The sequence below is a fragment of the Grammomys surdaster genome, unplaced genomic scaffold, assembly GCF_004785775.1.
Source record: "Grammomys surdaster isolate TR1022 unplaced genomic scaffold, NIH_TR_1.0 125793, whole genome shotgun sequence".
In the NCBI taxonomy this organism is placed as follows: Eukaryota; Metazoa; Chordata; class Mammalia; order Rodentia; family Muridae; genus Grammomys; species Grammomys surdaster.
The window spans coordinates 1,814,291-1,835,772 of record NW_021620624.1 but is presented as its reverse complement, the minus strand read 5'-3'; positions in this window follow the sequence as shown (position 1 = coordinate 1,835,772).

Below are 21,482 nucleotides of genomic sequence, written 5' to 3'. Positions count from 1 at the left end.
GCTTACTCTCCATGGCTTGCTTAGCCTGTTTTCTTATAGACCACTTGCTTTCTTATCTGGGACTGCCAGCCCAGGGATGGCACCACTCACAATGGGATGAGCCCTCCCCCATCAATCACTAACTAAGAAATGCACACAGGCTTGCCTCCAGCCAGATCTTAGGGAGGCATTTCCTCAACTAAGGCTTCCTTGTCTCAGATGAATCTACTTGTCTCAAGTTGACGTAAAACTAGCCAGCACAGCTATTGAAAATGTGTGTCCAGCTAAGGTAGGATACGATTATGCCTTATTAATCTTATAATAAAAATAATTTTAACTCCATAAACGAGGCTGGAGGGTTAGCAATTGTGGCAGAAGCATAAAAAGCATGAAGAGACCAGGTGTGGTGCCACCTGCCTGTAATCTCAGCACTTGGGAGGTAGAGGCAAGAGGAAAAGGAGTTCAAGGCCAGCATTGGGCTACTTAGCAAGTCTGAGCCCATCTTGAGCTACACTAAACCCTGTCTTTTAAAAAACAAACAAACAAGCAAAACAAGGAGACAAAAAGATGCCACAAGTAGGCATAGTATAATAGTGGAAGCTCAGCTCTCTTCTGCTGCTGTAGCTAAGGCAGAGGCGGGGTGGAGTGGGGGATCTAAATCTTAGAATTTCTATGGTAAGCCTTAGCACCTGAAAGTTTGGGATTGGGTAATGGGTGGTCTTATCAGCCTGGATCATTAAGAGGCAGTTAATATATGTGTGTGTGGAGGGGGGTTATTGTTAGAAATGAAACTTTATCTCTACTGCATTGGGCAAAACAACTCTTAACTAAATGAGCCCATACCTTACCACCTTGGAAAAGAACAGTCCTGATCTATCTCTTCGTAACCAAACAAGCAATCAAGAAACAAAACACCCTCTCTGAGCTGGACAATTAGGCCAAAATGTTTTTGAACAATCTCTTTTTTCAGGTCTCTTTCAGTGTGTTTCTCAGAAAATATCTTTTGTTACCCCGACTGAATTTGCTGTCCCTCATAATAATTCCCCATAGTCTTATCCCTTCCTTACCTCTTTTACCTTCCTCTCACTCTCCTCTTCCTTCCCTGTCTTCTCTTCCCTTCCCCAGAAGGGATTCCCTTCCCCTGTGTTAGGGCTTTTATAGTCTAGTACAATGGAACATTCCAAATAAAATAAATGCTTGCTAGAGCTAATTTCTTGTTCTAGTTACTTATTTATATATTCTCACGCATCAGAGTCTTGATTTGTTTCAAATGCTTGGGCTCAAGCACACCTCCTGCTCCAGCCTCCCACAAGTCAGGACCACATTTGTGTGCCCACACACATTCTTATAATTACTTGTTGGATTCTAACAGTAACCTTGGGCCAGCTTAAGAAGTGAAGAAAGGACACATGAAGGTACACTTCATCGCTGCAAGTACTCTTGGCAATGGTCTCCTGACACAAAGCACTCCAGCTTCTGATTTCATTCCAAAGGGACAGCCTTGTTTTCTAGATGCACTGTAATGCTGTCTCGGAGTTTTCCTCTTGTAGCTAATATACGGTGTTCTTTGCATAATCAACAATACTGTAAGCCAAAGTCAAGGTATGCAGAATCTTGGGAAGCCTGCATTTGTGTGGCATCTTCTAAATTATAAACAATTTCAATTTTTTAATAAATTGTACGGGAAATATTTTAAAATGAGTTTGCAAGATTATGCAGTCTCTATCCTCTTAAAATGCAAATAGACAAGCATCTTGTAAAACCCAGCTGGGCTTTTTAATAAAAACATTGGTGTTTACATGCATTTTAATAAGCATCGCTCACATTTCAACTCCCTTGTCATTTAAGGGACTGCAGATCACCCCAGAAACTGACCCACTTAATCATCTAGAAGTTCGTTAGTATGATATGAGAATCAAGATGATATCATAAATTGTTCTCTCAGATACTCCAGTTCATTCTGTCTGCCGTAAAAATCTCTGCCTGGAAAATTCTAAGGTTTGACTCTCTTTGACAACCACTACCTAAATCAAAAGGCAGAGTGTCTTAATGGTCAGAATATCAACTCTAAGCAGGTTTCCCGACTCTAAATCCTTTAGTGAAGAGTGGGGGGAGTTGGGAGAAGTTGCTCTTCAAAGAAGATGACACCACCCATCGGGCTATTGCCAACACACAACAGTATCACAAAGCTCCTAGAAGAACACCATGCAAACAACTGAACATTGCTGAAATGTTGCTTTTTCATTTTTGCCTTGTTTGATTGGTTACTTTGAGACAAGTTCTCATTATGAATCCCAGACCAGTCTCCTTAGGCAGGTCCACAAGGACAGTCAAGTGTCAGAAGAAAGACACTACAGGCTGTGAAGTGTTATCTATGGCACTGACCAGCCAATGGATGATGACCTCCTGGCCTGTAAAAGGGACCAGGGCTAAGCAGCAATGTCTACCTCACTGCTCTTGGTGATCAGTGGTGATTTATTTTTTTTTTTAGAGATAGAAACATTCTGCACATTCTATCTATTCCTTTAGCTTATCAAAGTGCCAATGGCATATTTCAGATCTTCATTCATTATTGTTATTTGTATGGTGAAGGAGGTGAATCCATGGCACATATGTGGACGTCAGAGAACAAGTTCATGGAGTGATCTCTCTCCTTTCACTTTCATGTAAATTCCAGGGATCTAACTGGGGCAGTTAGGAGCTATATGTCACACACCTTTGCCAGCCAAGAAGGTCCTATGATTGGTTTCTAATAAATTGCTTCATTCATCCAGATTATAAATTAAGAGATGCTCCTTAAATTCGTAGAGTAATTTCTTCCAAGAACAATCTAAGTTAAGATTTTATTTTGCAGTTTTGAAAAGTAATGCCATGTTTTCCCATCTAGTCTTCCTCGGAACCTCAGTGCTGTGTACATTTTGTGTTCTCTCTGTATCTCAGTTGTGAGAGGAAGGAAGTGTGGTCCTGTGGTCGTGCACTCGAATAGCCATTTGAAGTCCTGAGATGTGAGCCTTCTCTTTGTTTCTGGGTGACTGGGAAGTCACCAGACGCCAGAGCCTGCAGTGTTGGAAGAATAATCAGTGCATGATTCTTCTTACTTCAAATTTACATACTTCCGATAATTTTCTCTTTAGTAGGAGGCACAGAGGCCCTCGGGTTCCCAGATAACCACTAGGGAAGCCAGGAATGTTAAACAGGGGGTTGTCTCTCCAACCTGCTTTCCACCCAGACAGCAGATGTGTTAATAGCCTGCTGGCCTTTGCACGATCTCTGTGGCCCAGACCACACTGGAACCTCCCCAAAACCCTTATCTTGAACTTGTTTGTCTCTGTCACTCTATAGAACCTATCTTTATGGACGACGTCACTTGTACTTTACAAAGAGTTTTGATGTAGCCATGTCCTAAACTTTGTTGTGCCCACAGGATTAAATTAATTATCACCAGGAAATTTTTTCACCAAATTGTGCTGTGCTTAAATATGCATAAAATAAACTACTCGGTGTCAGACTCTTGAAGTTTGAACCAACACCAGCTACTGAATCGGGTTGAACCAGCTGCCTTCTCGTCTCTTGCAAACCAACACTTTACTGGCTGTGGTGGTTGCTGAGATCTCTCTCATTATTTTATTTATAATAAATAATTGTAATAATAGCAATAAATAAATACTATATTTAAGTTTATTAAATAAATTTAAATAATATATTTAATAGTAAAAATGTTAAAACAATACTATATAATAACGTGCTAGACAACTATGTTACATCCTCCAACTCTATAACTTTCTCTTTTAAAAAGGTACTCATCTAATTATTTTGTGTATATGGGTGACCACATGTACGCTATGATACATGGTTGGCAATCAGAAGACTACTTGCTGAAATCCATTCTCTATTTTCATCCTATGCATCCTGGACTCAAACTCAGGCCATCAGGGTTGGAAGCAAGCACCTTTACCGGATGGCCTGTCTTGTTAGCCCTGTGTTTTTCCCATAACTTTCTTTATATATTAAACACTGTGTGTGAAAGCTATGTAAAGCACCTGATAGAGATGAGAGCCCAGAGTATGTTTCTAGGATCTTGTAATCTAATGCTCTTTTATGTCTCAACTAGCCTAGCTCCAGAGAAACTGACTGGTAGCTCTGGTTTCCCTGTTTGCAGTCATCAAGCATGTCCACAGAGCATAAGGCTAGGGGCCACATGATGCACAAGAAACGACTGTATTGGAGGGATAGAGACTGATTGCTTACACTCTTGTGACATTAAACTGTATCTGAAGGCATTAAATCAAAAGAAAAGACAAAAAAATATTTCTGTACAGCAATATAAGCCCCAAACCTCTAATGGAATTAATTGCCTAATTAAAATGATGCTCATAAATTACAACTAGATTAAATGGTTACTTAATAAATGCCTTTATAACCACAAGTTATGGCAGGCATGTAGCTCATGAATAATCTCCACGCTCCACCTGAAGGTTTCACTTGAAGAAAAAGAGGTGAAGCTTTGGAACTTCACGTAGAGAATTTCTGAAATTGACTTTCCGTGTGTGTGTGTGTGTGTGTGTGTGTGTGTGTGTGTGTGTGTGCTTGCATTGAACATCAGGAGTCAATGAAGTAGGAAGGCCTCTGGGAAGGTGGCAGAACTGAGGGTGGGCAGTGAGCAGGGACTACAGCAGTAGCAAATACGTTGTAAACAAGTAAAAGAAACTTCTGAGGATAACTTTTGCTATTTCAAAATTTTTCCTGGGGGCTGGAGAAGTAGCTCAGTAGTTAAGAGGACTGCTTGCTTTTCCAGGGGACCCGGGTTAAAATTCAAAGGACAGCATGGTTGAGAAGGATGTCCATAAAAAGGACACCACTGTGGGAAAATAGATGCAGCATTATGGGAAATGTATGGAGATGCCTCAGAAAATAATAAAATTAGAAATAGTGTGTGGTCCATCAATACCACTTCTGTGTGTATTCAAAGGTAATAAAATCACAATCTTTTTTAAATCACTTCACTTACTTCTTGTGTATGTATGTGGGAGTATGTATGTATGTATGTATGTATGCATGCATGCCATGGTCTGCATGTGGTAGTCAGTAGACAACCTTTGTAGGTCCCCAGGGATTGAAGTCAGGTTGCCAGTCTTAGTGACAGATGCCTTTACTAACTGAACCATCTCACCACCTTGAAGCATGTCTGTACTCACCTGTTCATTTCAGCATTGCTCACAATAGCTAAGAATTGGCATACCCTAAATAGCCATTGACAGATAAATGGAAAAAAGAAAATGTCACATGCATGTATATACATAAGAAAATATCATTCATCCTATAAAATGGAGAAAGTCTGGTGTGGTGCCTCACCCCCACAATTTCAGATCTGGGGAGGTTGAAGGATGATTATGTGCTTAAGGCTAGCCTGGGCTATATATCAAGTTCCAGGACAGCTCAAAATAAATAACAAAGAAAATCTGCCCTTTGCAACAGTCTGGACAGCCCTGGAGGATATTCTGTTCCGTGAAATAAGTGAGTCACAGAACACAAATAGCATGTAATGTCACATGTGAAATCTAAAAAATCAGCTGCACAGAAGTACCTAACTGAAAAACCTTTGTAGGTTGCTACAAAGGTTAGGCAGTGGGGAAACAGACAGATGAGGGTATAGAGTTTAATCATGTGGGTGAGTGGATTCTGGGCTCTAACGCACAGTATGGTGACTATAATTGATAGTACCATATACATGAATTTGCTAAAAGAACATATCGTTAAATGTTTTAAACACACACACACACACACACTAGACAGAAGCTATCAGCTTGTGGTAATCATTGCAACGTATACACAGGTTATACCATCACATGATAGACCTTCGATGTGCATAGTTTTTTAATTGTACCTCTAAAAAAGGTGAGAGAAATTGACACTCATTGAGGAGGACAGCACCATTGCCCTCGTTAGGCAGAGGCAGGGCCAGATGGAGACCTCTCCTGTGCCATCTGTCACATCCTGGCAGAGGCAGATGGCAAGTGGGTTTTGGGAAAGGACAGTGGAGTTTTGCTGGTTTCTCTCTTGGCAGGAATTTTACCTAATTCCATTCTGACACGTTCACTACCCAACCCGCCGCTCTCTTGGTTTCCAACCTGCCTCAGACAGCTCACTGCTGGAATAGCCTTCAGAATTGAGCATAGACACCCACAGTCAATAAGCTGGAAGCATAGGGTCATAACTGTTGGGTGCCTGGGTCCTGGGGAAGACGGGACATTTAAATATGGTGGTTGTTCCTAGTATTTGTCATAATGGCTTTTTGCTCTTCTTCTAGGACACGAGTGAAGAGTCCCAAAGCCTCCTTTAAAGTTAAGCTAGAGCTCTAGCCAGGGTACTGGAGGCAGAAGTGATATGTATCTTTCCTAACCTATGTTAGGTGGGGAATGTGTGAGTTTCTGACCCTTCCTCTATGTCCCTAAAAGCCTTAAATTTCACTTAAAGGAGCCCTTAAGGTGAAGAAAGGAAAGAGGTGAGGTGGAGAGGGAAGGAAGAAAGGAAGGGAAGAAAGAAGGGAGAAAGTGATGGAGGGAAGGAGGGAGGGAAGGAGGGAGGGAGGGAGGGAGGGAGGGAGGGAGGGAGGGAGGGAGAGAGGGAAGGAGGAAGGATATGAATAGTCTACCAGCCAGGTGGTAGTGCCACACACCTTTAATACTGGCACTCAGGAGGCAGAGTCAGGTGGATCTCTTTGAGTTAGAGGTAAATCTGTCCTACATAGTGAGTTCTAGGACAACTAGGGCTACACAGAGACTTTGTCTCAAAAATAAGACAAACTTAAAAAGCCTCCCCCACATTCCTGTTTCACCAAATATGGAAGGTAAAGAGGTCCCAGTAGGCAGAAGAGCTAAGCCTCCTCCGTCCTGTTTCCTCAGTCTCCTGCCTCTGCATGCCTTCTTCCCAAATCACTGACAGTTTCTTATCAGTATTTGATTCTATCCCTAAGAAACAGCCACACTTGGTTACAGTGAGGGCCTCTCACTGAATTCCACTACCAGGAATTTCCTCACAAAGCTTTGAACTCTAACTGAGGCATTGTGTGTCGTCTGACCCATTAAATAGATGTTCCGATAGATGGAGGACCTAGGAAACAGGGACTGTTAGCAGCTTGGCCAAATTGTGAAGCAGAAGAACTGATCTTCGTTCTCAGAAAAAAAAAATCATGCTAGAAGGAGTAGGGGCCTGGGGTGTGAAGATCTAAGACTACAGCACTCCCTGACTCTCCCCTCTTCAAACAGCGCCATGGCTGCCACACATGAAGATCTGCAAGCTGGTGGTGACTTGGGAAAGCCCCGGGAACCTTCAGCAACAGCCAAGCTAGACCCAAGGCCTGAACATCATCTTGCCATCACAGAAAACTTCCTCTGTCTCCCGATCCTCTCACCCGCACCCCTTTCTCAGCTAGCAGTGAACATCAATCTCCCCTCCCTAGCTCCAGATTTTAATATTTCCCCTTCCCCCGCTGTGAAGAACTGCAAGGACCAGATGCTAGCAAACTGGTACTTGTCCGTGAGATCAGCCCTTGCTTCGCGCATGCGTCCTATACGAAGACACTAGTCATGTTGGACCAAGTGCACCCGGTAATTTCATTTTACCTTCATTACTGATTTCCAAACCTTGTCTCTAATTACAGTCACGTTCTGAGACACGGGGAATTAGAGCTTCAGCATATGAATTCAGGGGTGGGGGTGGGGCAGGGCACAATTTTGTTCACATCAGAATCTATTTCCAACAAGATGGTGATTACATATCCTGCCCAAGCCACCTGCTGAAAGCCACCAAAATTCCACTTAGAATATGCAAAACATCTTTTTAAAATGCATCACAGAGCTGAGAAAAAAAATATATGCATAAGCCCCAAACCAAACTGAAATGGAGACCTAGTTAAATAACAGGCACAATGAAAGGGACAACATTTTGCAGGCTCCTAAAAATTGAGAGTTGATTTGGTTTGGTTTTGGCTTAGCTAGATGTGGTGGCCTATGCCCTTAATCCCTGCAGAAGCAGGCAGATCTCTGTGGGTGTGTGTTCAGCCTGGTCTAAATAGTGAGTTCCAGGGCAGACAGGGCTACTACTCTGTGTGCTGGGGGAAGGAAGCTGGAGTCTTTGAAAGCTGATGCACCCCTTCGTGTCTAGTGACTGATGCTGGCTGTTACCTTGAATTTTGGCTGAGGCCACAGGTTCGAGTGCCAACACGTGACCTTTGGCTTCCTCTATGAGCCCTATGGGCTTCCACAGCATGGTGGCTTCTCACAAATACAAAACATCCTGAGAACCCAGGGTAATCTGAACTGTCATCTTTCATCTCCCAGCTTTGAAGGTCACATAGAACAAGCATAGATTCTCAAAGACACATCATAAGGAAAGATGCGAGTGGCAGATACTTTGGGGGACATGTTTGGAACATCCAGTGTACCACTGAGAAGTATGTTTAGGCTTTTTTTCTAGAAAAGTAATTTTCAACTCAAGTCTAAGCTGTTTTCCCCTCCAGATAAAGTCTTCTAAAATATCAGCACAAGATCATAAAAATACATAAAATTCATAAAGCATTTCACATAAGAGGAAGCAGAAGCAACTAATAGAATAATCCTATCAACAAAACTTCAACCTCTTTTAAGCAGAAAATTAAGTAGGCTGCCTCTCTGTCCCTGTAGGGGTAGCCAGGTCGTGGTAGGCTGGGCCAGAGGGGGGAAGCTTAGCCCAGGCGGCTGAGTGCAATTCAGGGCCTTGGTCCTCAGTGAGTGCCTGGGTAAAGGACATATACACCCAGGGAACAGCTTCAGAGAACTGGTTCAGTTTATTGCAGGGAAGCAGTACTTATGGCCCTGGGGAGGTGGCCAGGGTCTCTGGGGCAAGGTTTGTGTGTGGCCGTGTACAATTGTCCATAACAGGGGTGTTGGAAGATACTTCATCTGCAAACTTAGGGGCTGGGGATCTGAGGAGGAAAACCCTTATAAGGTCAAACAAGGAGTAAGGACTGATAACTGTCAGAGTAATAAATTCTACTTAAGGTTAATGGTGGGGCAGCTGACTTTGTGATTCCACGTTGGGAGAAGGGAGGGAGCCAATACCTATTGTCCTCATCTGAGGTTTCTGGGGTTGAAGCTCTCCTTTATGGTCGCATAGTAGGCAAACATGTGAACATCACATGATTGGGTTCTAGAAGGATCCTACTCTAGGCCACAGACTATAGACTTACTGTGTCCTTAAATAATGGAAAGGCAGCAAGAGAGGTCTAGGGTCTATAAGACCCTCACCTTCCCGACCTAATCACCAATGACAGGCTCCTCTTTTTTCATTATTTGTTTGGGGTTTTTGTTTTGTTTTGTTTTGTTTTGTTTTGTTTTGTTTTGTTTTGTTTTAAGACAGATTCTCTCTATGTACTCCTGATTGCCTTGAAACTCACTATGTAGACCAGGCTAGCCTCAACTCAGAGATCTTCCCAAGTGCTCTATTAAGGGAATGTACCACCACACCCAGCAAGGCTCCACCTCTCTCTTCCTCCTTCCCTCCCTTTCTCCCTTCTTTCTTTGACCTCCCACCTCCCCAGACACAGTTTCCCTGTGTAGTTCTGGCTGTCCTGGAACTCATTCTGTAGACCAGGCTGGCCTTGACACAGAGATTCACCCGCCTCTGCCTAATGAGTGCTGAGATTAAAGGAGTGTACCACCATGGCCAGCAAGGCTCCACCGCTTAACTCGGTAATATCAGGTGTTAGGACTTCAAGATGTGAATTTAGGAGGGACATGTATATTTATTCCAAAGTAACGTAAAGCAATAAAAGAAGAGTTTAAAATACACTCCAGAAGAGCCTGGAGTAATGGCTCAGCAGTTAAAAACATGTTTTCTTTGACTAATATCACCCAAATCTTGACCTATCTGTGGTAATGTTATTGGCACCAAAAGCTGAAGAGAAATGTAGACAGTTTCCAGAGGAAACTAAATGTATTTGTAAAAATCTAATCTTTCTTATTTATGGTAAATATGTTCCAAGTGTTTATATAAATAGTATGCCAACAATTTTAGAAGTTCTAAAATGTGAACAAAGAAATAGATAATTTGTAACCAATAAGTTATAACTAATAAGCTAAAAATGACCTTAAACAGAAAAATACCCTACTTCGTAAGCAATCCAAATAGACAATTTATAAGTGAGATGCTAAAATGGCTTGACAAACAAATAGAAAACTATCCAGTCTCACTAGCCATTTGGGAGACAGAAAGCAATATTCCATTTCCATCGAGAATTTTGTAAATTATCTCAGAATTAGATATTATGCTCAAAGCTGCTCACCAGAAAAGAGATGCTGTGTCATGCTTCAGAGAAATTGGTTTACAAAATGAGATCCAGTAATTCCACTCCATACAGACATTTGGCTACAAAAGAAGAGAATTTAGCTAAAGAAAACTTTTTTTTTTTTAGTTAGAAATGCTTTTCTTTCTCTTCTACCCTCCATGCACGTTTCCTTCTATTCAATTATTCACTACCTCAGCAATTCACCTATTAGACTGAGTCATCTTGGTGGGTGTCTCATGAGGTGCGACAGAGGAGAAAGAAGAAAGAATGGTAACCCATCCAGGATGGCGGTCTTCGTGAGGTGGGAGGAGGGAATCTCTGGAGATGGTAGCCTGGCACCAGCACCAATGTATGAGCCCTAGAGGGAGGAGATGGTTTAAATGCACATCATAAGAGGGGCTTTGGAGCTCTGGGAGGAGGGATTTACAAGGTGCGATGGGGACGGCAGTTAGGAGGGCTGATTATGTACAGGAGTGCTGATCAAATGAGTGTGGTTGCACATACTCCGATGACTTTAGGACTCATTTATTAGTGGACTGTCTCATGTCACAACGTCACAACTTCAGAAGCACCTCAAATGACTGTCTTACTCATCGGAAGAGTATCTATGACAGTCATAACGTGTGGCTAAATCAACATGCTTTTGTAATTTGATGGTATAATTTGCTGAGCCATGACTTTGAAAAATCCCTATCTTGATACAAAAGCCTTTGAGGAATTCGGTCCATTGTACAGACACTAGACTCAGTGCTGTCTACCGAGTGCCTGTGTGACTTTCCCAGACTTGCTTCACTAGAAATTCTCCATTTTCTTTCTAAAAACATTTTTCTTTAATTTTATGTGTATGAATGTTTTGCCTGCAAGTATGTATGTGCACTGCATGTATACCTGATACCAGTGGAGACCAAAAGAGGGCATCAGGTCCCCTAGAACTGGGGTTACAAACAGTTGTGAGTTGGCATATGTGTGCTGGGACTTGAACCCAAGTCTTCTGCAACCTCTCTTAACCATTGAGCCATATGGCTTTTCAGATCTCTATATTATATATATCTATATATATCTATATATATCTATCTATATCTATATCTATATCTATATCTATATATATATATATAGATATAGATATAGAGATAGAGATAGAGATAGATATAGATAGATATATTAAGCTGGACTTCAAATGTGAAGTCTCCTGTTTTCACTGAATAACCCACACAACTCATTCATTCTTCTATACGCCACTAAGAACGCATAACACACCCTGAAGAATTCATAGAAACTATGTACATATACAAGTTATTTTGTAATGAGGAGGGTATACCAATTCTACCTTAAAGCTGAGAGGTGGTGGGACACCTATTTATGGCATATGGGCATGGCGTCACATACCTTTGATCCTAGCACTTGGGATGCAGAGGCAGGTGAATTTCTCTAAGTTCAAGACCAGCTTGGTTTACACAGAGAATCTTAGGCCAGCCAAGACTATCTAGTGAAACTCTGTCTGAAAACCAAACCAGAACTAACAAAACCAAAACAAAGATCTGCTTTCACCTTTAACTATGCTTATGCAATCTGGATCAACGTGTGTGAGCGCACTTGAGGGCAGGTGCCCAGGGGAGTCCTTGGATTCTCTGGATTCTCTGGAGCTGAACTATAGGCAGTCATGAGCCTCCCAACCTGAGTTCTAGAAACTGAACTGACCTGAACTCTGCGAGAACAGTACAGGTTCTTAACAACTTTTCCAGCCCCTCTTCCTATGTCCTAACTACACCACAACAATCTAACAAACTTCCTCTCACCATTTAAATGTGTTCAAACCCAACCTTCCCCTAGGAATTCAAATTTGAAGTCTCCTGTTTTCACTGACTGCCCCCCCCACCTCATTCATTCTGTCTTCTTACACCACTAAGAATGCATACCATACCCTGAAGAATTCATAGAAAATGTATACATATACACGTTCTTTTTTAATGGAGAGGGAAATACCTACACTTGATCCTAGTTCAAAGCTGAGAGGTGGTGGGACACCTATTTATGACCTAACAGGTACACTATAATGCAACAGTTCTCAGCCTGAGGGTTGTGACCCCTTAGGGTGTTGGATGGCCTTTTCATGGGGGTCACCTAGATGATCTGAAAACACATGTATTTACATTATTATTCACAACTGTAGCAAGATTACAGTTATAAAATAGCAACAAAATAATTTTACAGTTGGGTCACCACAACATGAAGAACTGTATTAAAGGGTCACAGCATTAGGAAGGTTGACAGCCTCTGTTCTAGTGACTTCATACTTGTCTGATTTTGTTAAGAACTTGAATCAAAAGACAGGGTTAGTGTCTACACTGCAAATGAGGGAACAGAATCTCAGGGAGGCCATGTTGTCCTCAGTTATTGAGGTAACAGCAGAAAATACTTAGATACCAGTGACTGCAAAACTTGGGCCACGTCATTATGCAATACAATGTTTCAGTATTGGCAGTAATCACAGTCTATTGTAACAGCTGAGTCTGTTACTCCCTTGAGTTAAATTCTCAGTATAAAGGGGGAATCTCAGCTTCTTTTGTATTCTTGGCACCTATACAGTATCTGGTGATAAAAGAGCTCTGTATTTTCTTCAGGGATGAATATATGATAATTGTTCAATAAAACAGGTCAATAAAAATTCAAAGTACTTTGTGATAGAACGTTCGAGTATGTGATACAGACAGGAAGGAGTTTTCCGGAGACTGGTGGATTAGAGAGCTGTGCTCACCGTAACATTTTCTGAACATTTATTGTGATCTGGAGCAACATCTTAACTCAAGATGAGAATTTGGTCTGATGCAAGGAGAAAACACAAGAATAAACAAATTGAATGAACAGGGTGTTTATGGTCCATTAGAGGGCTCAGCCTCAATACAAGGCAGAGAGAAGTAAAGCTTGGTTTTGATATGAAGGATAGAAGCAGTTAGTGGAGCATTTTTGGGAGTCACATTGAGGAGTTTATAAAGCAGAGGAAAAATACTAAAATCATGACTTGCAGTTTCAAGCGAAGTTTTCATCCTAGTACAACCTGTACTGAGTGACCCTGAGTGTTCATTCTTGAAGTTCTTCCAACTGTCGGTCCTTCTTATTGGCATTCATCTGCTTGAAGTGGTTATTTCATGTGAAAGGAACTTAGCATGCCATCGGCATATAGTAAATATGCACTGAGCTTTAGTTTTTGATTGTTATTAATGAGAGACGTCCTCTAAAACTCCACTGTATTAGAAATGTCCTAGGAAAACTATTCATTCTATTATACTTGAGAGGCCTAGAATCTGAAGGCAAGCTAGTGCTGAAAGAATCCTGACCTAAAGTTTTTAAAGGTCTTGAATAGAATCTTGTGAGTGGAAGAAAGCACTCTGGGAAATGAGTTGAAAGCAAAAATTCTAGAATTCAGGAAGGTACTTAGACCAAGTGAGACATACAGACACTGGCTTAGGGTCGATGATGAATCCTTGGCTTTGAGCGGTTCAGATGGCTGTGACCTCACTTTCTACCACTTGAAACACACTGAAAACAATGTCCAGGGATCTGTTTTTCCTACATCCATTGGCTGCATGTCTAGACCAGTATTGATCCCTGGGTTGCACTTAGCTGCAGTCATCACAAAGCACACATCTCCAAGAAGGGAAACCCATGGTGGAAAGGTCTTTAATGTAATGAGCTCAACTGCCATCTTTGAAGTAAGTTTTTTGACTTGTTTGCAGATGAGCTCCAGCTTGAACCTCATGACCATCTCCTGGCGGACTCTGGGAGGCAAGGAGGCAGGGCTGAACTGCAGGCCAGGTCAAACACAGCATCTGGGTTCCCCCTGCCCTGACCATTGTGTAGAATGTCTCTTTCAGAGTTGACACTTGATTTGTTCTTACTACCTTTCTTTGTTGATGTGAAAAACACTTAAAACCACTGACCTTTGTGGTGAACTTTACAAAGTGATTTTAAGTCATATTCTGACATTTTTAATGATTAGTTATAAAATCTTATATCTCAAAAAACCAAAACAAAAAAAAAAAAACAAAAAAACAAAACAAAAAAAAACCTTCTTTCACCTGAGTTGGTAGATACCAGACATAAGATATGTGTTTGTATTTAGATTCAGGTTTTGAGAATTACAGGCCCTTTCTTCACCTGAATGTGAATGTCTGATTCAGCAACTTAGGATCCTGAAGACTTCGTAGCCACCTAAGACCAACCAGAGACAATGGCTCTTGAGTTGGGTGTCTAATGCTAATAAAGACCGAAAACTGAACATGTGTGAGAGTAAGCAAAGAGAGGTGAAGCTTCATTAAGGGAAATTAAAGTGAAAAAACTCCCTAGAATACAGTGGTACCTGAGAGAAAAACCCATTGCAGTGGTTTGTTTCTGGAGTTTTGTAGGACTCACTACAGAAACTGGGCAAAGACTAAGGTTTCTGTTGGTTAGCTCTCTGTGCTGTCGTGAACTGAGCCATGGGGACCCACAAGCTCTATGCATGTTTCCCTGGCCTGACCACATGCTGCTTGCACATCATCTACCCAGTCAGCAGTGCGTGAGACCCTTCTTTGACCATCTCTGACATATGCTTTATCAATGGCTGACTTCCACTGGCTACTAGGTAGCCCTGGCCATCACTGCTACCACGGACCCTGCAGGTATCTGACCGGCTCTTAACTAAACTGGTGTTGTCTTTTTTTCTCATGCTCATGTGGTCAGTCTTTTAACTCTACCTTGGACCTAACACTGTCACAGGTACCAAAATGCAGCTGCATTTGTTCTTGGCTATCTATCTCACATTTAACTTCTTAGGGTAGCCTCCTTCCTGGGATAGGGGGAAGCCTTGTTAGAAGGCTTCATCATTCACAATTTAGTCTGTTATAAGCAGATACATTAGAAGTAAGATTGCGTACAAGGGCAGCTTTGCCTTGCATCTATTACCCAGGCCAAGGCCTTTAAAGCCAGCCAGCCTCTGGCACTGATCAGAGCCCCACCCTCTCATCTAGCAGCTTAGCTGTCTCACCCTCAGTGCAAGCTCTCTTCTCATCTCCAGTGTTCCTGAGTCCAGGGTTTTAACCAAGCACTGTCTTCACTGTAGCATTTGTGACCAACACGTAGTTTTCACAATGGGCCATTTCCCCTTCCACCAACAATGGAGTAGCTCCTGCCTCCTATTAACGTGGAAAGTGGAGGCATTAAAAATAAGTTTAAAGAGCTAAAGGAATAGCTCAGTGGGTAAGTGTAAATGTAACTTTTAATATAAGTTTAATCTGTAAATTAATATGGCAGTGTTTTTCTTTACCTTAGCTAGTTCCCCAGATAACGACACAGAATAACCAAGATTTAGTCTAAAACTTCACCTCAATATCTGGGCAGGCAAATGTTCCATCTTAACCCCTAATCTGGCTATCTCCCAGCCATGGTCCTAAATAATACTTGCAATTAGGGATTTCATTTTCCAGCTGAATTCTTTTTTTTTTCACAACTCAAAGAGAAAAATTTTATTGATATAAAATGCACTTATAAAATGTCCACAGAAGACATGTAATTTTTCACTGCTATATAAATTTATTGGGAATGTTATTCACATCTATTGTCACCTAAAACATACTGTAAACAATGAGTTATACCCTAAAACAAATGCATATGTGATTCCCAGCAATCATTGGTTTAATTATTAGTAAGGTTACAAGATCACATCTAGATTCTGGAATGTGCATTGACTCTGACGTAGTGTAACAGACTTCAGGGCATAATTGCACACGATGCTTCAGAACAGTCCCCACTGGCTCTGGATCCAGGACACGTAGTACTCCCTCTGCTTGAAATGGCAGCTCTGGTGACAGTCTGCAACATGGCTCCAGGTCCCTCACTGCAGCACTCTATGGCACATGTGACAACATGTACACACGTACAACTAAAAAGTTTACCTCACGTAAACAAGTGCGACATCGCTGTCAACTGTCCTGCATATTTAAGTAGTAAAGTCTACATATTTGTAAACAAACAAAACACACAATATTCAAATCTATTTTTAAAAATTTCCATCAGCCCATAATTCCTCTTATGGTCTACGCGAATACACACTGAATTTCTGAAAGGCGAGTGTATTACTTCAGGTAATAAGGCTTTGCAATGAGCACTTCGTATTTCATACCATGAAATGTACATTACTGACATTATCTTGTGCAGCATGAAGTTCAGGTCAAGGACTTCCAAATCCTGGACACGACAGTCCACTTCACAACTTCTCAGTTATGGCTCTGCAGCAGGCTTAGCAGATTAAACACCAAATGTTCTAACTCCCTCTATTTCAAGTAACAAAGAACTCTTGAGGCTCAAAACTCTCTAGGTTGTAACTGAAAATACAAAGCTTCAGAAAACCTGTGTTCTGAGAGACATTATTAACTGAAACAAGATCCTTAGGCTACGCATTACCTGTGGTAGCCTACTAAGTACTAGAAATCAATAATTTTAGATCTGAAAACTTGCTCGCAAGTGATATGACAATTTGCTTTAAGACACATGGTTTCAAAGAGAAAAAAAACTTGAAACTTCAAACATGTTTACTTTAGGTTTGTTTCTTTTTGAATGACACTTGAATTCTGATCTGAACATGAACATCTGGCTTCATAGTCCTTATAGGGTCACTTTGGAAACAGACAATTCAAAAGCTCTGCACAGACCTTACAAGACTGTAGCTTTGCAGAGCCATGAGGAAGCCTGGCTGTCCGGTACCTTCTGAGCATCAGCCGGAACTGCGTTTCTGAGATCTGAATGGTACTACAATGGAAAGGAAGCCCTGCTGCAGTAGACCGTGAGTTCTCTGTCACGACAGACAGACCCGCCTGAGCACGCTCAAAGCGAGCAGCTGCCTGCCTCTTCCCAGGCTCCTTCACAGACTCAACAAGTGCAAGTACCTCAGGGGTGTTCCGCTTCCCTTTACAGGGAAACAGAACTCACTACAGAGTTCTAAAAAGCAAGTCCTTATGCTTTGTGTAACTGGCCCACCTATGTAAAATATTGAAGATTATGTCAAAGTGTGGAATCAACACACTATGAAAACAGTGTGACAAAACCAAACATTACTATGTTGAAACCTTGTCTAGCTTTAACTAAAAAATAAAAATCATGAATCTTCTATAGCATTAATTTAAAAAATACATAGAAGTGAAAAGTGCTATTTTTCAAAAAGTACAATTTCCCCCCCAACTATATCAACATGGAATGATTTCAGTCCTCCTTGTACTAAAAGTCCAGCTGAATTCTTAAGAACTTTTTCTTCCTCCTCGTGGCCGAACTGAATCAATCAATCAATCAATCAATCAATCAATATCTCTCTCTCTCCTTCCTTCCTTCCTTCCTTCCTTCCTTCCTTCCTTCCTTCCTTCCTTCTTTCCTTCCTTCCCCTGGCTGGTGGAAGTCCCACCCTGTTCTCTCTTCTGCCTAGCCATTGGGTGATCAGCATTTATTGACAAAGAAGAGAATAAGTGGTAAGAATTGTTTACACAGACTTGAGACTGGAGATATTTTCTTTTCCTTTTTTTTTCTTTTTTTGTGAGACAGGAGATTCTTAACCTAAGCAAATGCCATGTTCATATTGAAACAAGATATGAGGGCAGAGAAATCAGCATTTGAGTAACACAAGGATAACCTTTACACAGTGCACAAAAATCTGTCTACAGGTAAGAGCCTCTTTGCTCTGCAAGCATCAGAACCAGTATTTTAACTCCTAGCATCCATATAAAAACCTAGAATTGCCATGTATACCTGTAACATCAGCATTCCGGGTGGAGACGGGTGGAGACCTAAGAGCTTGTTTGCCAGGCAATCTAGCAGAAAAAATAGCAAGCTTCTAGTTAGAGATAGACCTTGTCTCTAGGCAATAAGGCTAATGGTTGATAGAGGGAAGCATACCGGCACACTCACAGGCATGTACCATACCACAACCATACCACACCATATCACACCACACCCTCACACCAAGCAACTACAAGCCTAAAAACACCTTCAAAGCTCCACTCCAGATGTAGTGGATTAAGACTGCAAACCCAGCACATGGCAGGCAAAGAAAGGTGAAGGTTCTGGAGTTTAATTTAAGGGAATCGTTGGCTACAGGAGAATCTGCCCTAAAAAGGCAAAACAGCCATGTGAGTTTAAGAGACCAGAGGACTCACTGGGCAAAAAGCACAGATAATTGCAGGAGAAACCCAACTGGAGAGAAAATGAGATGACCACATGAGATTAAGGAAACAGTTGGAAATCTACATAAAGCATTGAATATCGAGGGAAAACCTGGAGTTTAACACCTTAAGGCAAGCACATCTGAAATTATCTGAATAAAAATAATAAAGTAGCAAGGATTGAAAAGTCTTCTTTAGGGCCAGGCAGTGGTGGTGCACGCCTTTAATCCCAGCACTTGGGAGGCAGAGGCAGGCGGATTTCTGAGTTCGAGGCCAGCCTGTTCTACAGAGTGAGCTCCAGGACAGCCAGGGCTACACAGAGAAACCCTGTCTCGAAAAACAACAAAAAAAAAAAAAGAAAGAAAGAAAGAAAGAAAGAAAAGTCTTCTTTAAAATGTTTTTACCACAGGATTAAAAACAAAGCGTGAGAACGTCAGAGCTGTGGAGTGGGAGAAGTCGAGTTGCTGATGGAGAGACGGCAAGGCAGGGATGCCCGTGCTGCTGCCTCGAGTAAGCTCTCTTGAGAGATGGAGATGCAAGCCACTCTGTGGACCACTGTCAGCACCACGGTGATGCTCGGCCAAAGGACAGCCTCAGCAGAGCTAGAGAGAGAGGAGGGAACATTTGTGGAAAGTGACTAGGAGACAGAGTTCAGTGTTGGCTTTGCTGGGATCCTGGCAGAGCAGACACGGAACACTGAGTTTAGGATCGTTTGGATGGAGTATGAATCAGGGTGCTACACTAGCCTGGGGGCAGCAATCTCGAGTAGCTATTAGTATCACTAGGCTTGATGGAGTAGAGAAGGAATTAGTTACTGAGACGCCGAAAAAACTGTGAGGAAGTCAAGAGCTATGGCCAAGAGGTAAAGAGAGAACGAATTGGTAGGAAACTGGTACCGAAGGGAAAATCCATCACTGTCCTTGGGCCCTCTGGATTCTTAGCTGTGGCTCTTGGCTGACTGCATTTAGAAGTCTCAATGCCAGGGAGCTGTGGTTTGAATGGTTCAAACTGTTTGCTCAGAGCAAGACAGATAGTGAGACAATACCAAGCACAAGCTCTTGGTTTTGTTTTGTTTTATTGGTTATTTTATTTATTTACATTTCAAATGTTGTCCCCCTTCCTGGTTTCCCTTCCACAAACCCCCTATCCCATCTTCCTCCTCACCGCTTCTATAAGGGTGCTCCCTTACCCACCCACTCCCGACTCACCGTCCTAGCACGACCCTATGCTGGGGCATCAGTCCTCCACAGGACCAAGGGCCTCCCCTCCCATTGATGCCCGATAAGACAATACTCTGCTCCATATGCAGCTGGAGCCATGGGTCTCTCCATGTGTACTCATTGCTTGGTGGTTTAGTCTCTGGGAGCTCTGGGGGGATCTAGTTGGTTGATACTGTCGTTCTTCCTATGGGGTTGCAAACCCCTTCAGATCCTATAGTCCTTTCTCTAACTCCCCCATTGGGGTCCCAGAGCTCAGTCAGACAGTTGGCTGCTAGCATCTGCATCTGTATTGATCAGGCTCTGGCAGAGCCTCTCGGGGGCAGCTATACCAGGCTCCTTGAGCAAGCAATTCTTGGCATCAGCAATAGTGTCTGGGTTTGGTGTCTGCAGATGGGATCTATCCCTAGGTAGGGCCGTCTCTGGATGGCCTTTCCTTCAGTCTCTGCTCCACTCTTTGTCCCTGCATTTCCTTTAGACAGGAGCAATTCTGAGTTACTATTTTTGAGATGGGTGGGTTTTGTTTTCAAGACAGGGTTTGTCTGAGTTAGCTCTGGCTGTCCTGGATCTCATTCTGTAGATCTGCCTGCCTCTGACTTCTGAGTGCTGCGATTAAAGGCCTGCACCACCACTGCCAGGCCCAACAAAAGTTCTTAACAAGAATAAAAGAGGGTTGGAAAAAAACACTGTGAGGAAAGGGGTAGGGAGCCAAGAGATGACAGGGAACTGTCACACTAAATTAGAAGAAGTGGTTAACACCAGTTAGTACTTTAAAATAAGACATTTATTTTTATGTTACTGCAAGAACAATCTATAACTCTCAAATTTTAATTACAAATAACCCCAGTCTTCAGTGGCAATCCCTTTCAATGAACTTTAAAAATATTTCCAGAATTTTTATATGTACAAACACATTTTTATAAACAAATCATCACATACACTATACAAACTTGAATCATGTAATGGTCTTTCAATCCAACCAAATCACATTAAAAATTAATATGATATGTATTGAATGCCTACAAGGTTCAAGGAATTTTACCCATTGAAAAGAGAAAATTTGTCATTTCATAAAATTTACACTAGAGTGGAGAGTGATGGAAAAGGAGGAATATATGTTATAATAATAATATAAACAAGTAATATATTTTAGGAGATCACAGACATAAAAAAAATCTGGATAGATGGGGACTACAGGGAAGGAAATGACAAATTTTTCCATATGAGAAATTATAGCTTTGGCCGGACAGGTATCGAGGGAGACATTAGACCATGAATGCAGTTCAAAGCAGAGCCAACAGTGTGCATGAAGGTATTCTCTGAGGAATTCTGAAGGAAACTCAGAGCAGGTTGTTTCCTCAAACTCTCTGCTCTGGTCCTATATTGCCTGAAAGTCCCATCTCCACCAACTACAATACCTGAATCCCCTGCTCTCTTAGGGTTGGGTTCAAGCAAGATACTTAGCCAGAACAAGATGGGAGGGCAGAGCAGGAATGGAAGACTTTTCCTCCTATCTCTTGTTCAGCCAGGATATCGCTTGGCAATGGCTGCTTTCCTTTGCTGACAGCTATGGTGGCTCTTCAGGCAGCCAGCTGTTTGTGTGCCGTGGCCACAGTTCTTGCTTGTTTGACAGCTCTCCCTTGCCTTTCTGGCCTCAGGGAGAGCTGGTTTTTATTGGTTCTGCCTCTTGCTTGTGTCACCCTTTCTAATTGGCTTCCCTCAACTTGACCATACATTGGTAAAAAAACCTAATGAACTTTCCTCAGGTACATTTTAGTA